Genomic DNA, 1453 nt, shown 5'->3' on the forward strand with positions numbered 1-1453 from the left:
GTTAGTGGGTGTGGTTTGAGTGGGACCGGACGTAAACATTCTGAGTTTTGACAGCAGCGTGTGAGGATGTATCAGTGTAAGATGGTCAGGTATTTTTTCTTTTGTTTAACTTTCTGTCAATAACAAGGTCTAGCTTTTTAAAATTGTAGCTAAATGGTAGAGCACAACATAGATTTTGACAAGTATCTTATGCTGGTGTTTTAACGACCTTGTCTGATGAATTTTCTTTTAGATCACCGTAAGATACACGGTTCTTTTCTTTTGTTTAACTTTTCTACCGTCGTGACAAACTCTAACTAGTTTTAAATTGTAATGATAGACTACAATATAGATTTTGACTACTGGCGCTTAACGGTCTGATATTTTTTGTTTTAGAACACGGTAAGATAAGTAAACATTTTTTCTTTTCTTTTCTAAATGGTAACAAACTCTAAATAGTTTTTAAATTGTAACATAGAAAAACCGTCGTATTTTTTAACGAACGTATCTGATACTTTTTTTGTTAAGATAGATGGTCAACATTTTTCTTTTTATTTAACTTTGTCAAACTCTAACTAGCTTTTAAATTGTTTTAACAACACTTAAATAGTTGTCTCGACCCGTTTTTACTCTTTTCTGGAAAAACAGTCATTACATTGTTTCTATTCCGTGTATGTTTGATGTTTTTCTTGAAATGTATGTGTGAAAACTTTAATAAAAACTTCCCTTATCCCGTTTAATAATCATACCACGTTTCACAATTTAAAGTTTAAAGCACATAGTTTTGAACCGTTTCAACGGACCCACACAAAAAACACATTCCCAAACAATCATAAATTCCTTCGGATCGCTGGGGTGGATAAACAGATGGACAGTTAGATGGGGGTAACTAACTGTCCAGTACAGGTGTCCAGTATGGGGGGTGAGGTGGAATTTTTATGACCCTCATCAATCAAATCTGATGACACATGGGGCCCTATATTCTCTCTTACATTCACTATATTATCCAGTCTCCGCTGTAGCTCCCGTGACCTAAATTTCCAGAATGCATTGCCGCTTTGACGACACATTCCCATTCTCTATACATTACCGCAGTGAATATCAGATGACCTTGATGATCATCAGACGGACAAATCCACAACATATGCATTTCAAATGACAACGTGCTCATGAAATCTGAATAAAGATTTATGCTTTGTATTTATGCGTTAATTTGCCTTATGTTCACGGTTCATGTAATTATGTTGTTTTTTTATTCGTACAGTAGGGTAACTGCAAATGTTTTTCTAACAATGATTTCATTAACAGCATTCTTTTTTTTAACAGTTAAAGGGGTCATATGATGTTGCTAAAAAGAACATTATTTTGTGTATTTGGTGTAATGAAATGTGTTTATGCGGTTTAAGGTTAAAAAAACACATTATTTTCCACATACTGTACATTATTGTTTCTCCTCTATGCCCCGCCTTTCTGA

The 1453-nt window shown here is 34.1% G+C and overlaps 1 protein-coding gene and 1 long non-coding RNA gene across 2 annotated transcripts in view; both read left to right on the forward strand.

Moving 5' to 3' along the window:
- The window catches only part of LOC107678812 (uncharacterized), a 7080-nt gene extending 7005 nt beyond the window's left edge, over positions 1 to 75 (forward strand). The window contains exon 3 of the long non-coding RNA XR_001632973.1: positions 6 to 75. This is a non-coding gene — a long non-coding RNA (uncharacterized LOC107678812). The remainder of the gene's footprint in view (positions 1 to 5) is intronic.
- The window catches only part of LOC107678811 (solute carrier organic anion transporter family member 2B1-like), a 46732-nt gene that overhangs the window by 30250 nt on the left and 15029 nt on the right, over positions 1 to 1453 (forward strand). The gene's annotated exons all lie outside the window — the stretch shown is intronic.

Source organism: Sinocyclocheilus anshuiensis, unplaced genomic scaffold, assembly GCF_001515605.1.
Source record: "Sinocyclocheilus anshuiensis isolate Anshui unplaced genomic scaffold, SAMN03320099.WGS_v1.1 scaffold2061, whole genome shotgun sequence".
NCBI lineage: Eukaryota > Metazoa > Chordata > Actinopteri > Cypriniformes > Cyprinidae > Sinocyclocheilus > Sinocyclocheilus anshuiensis.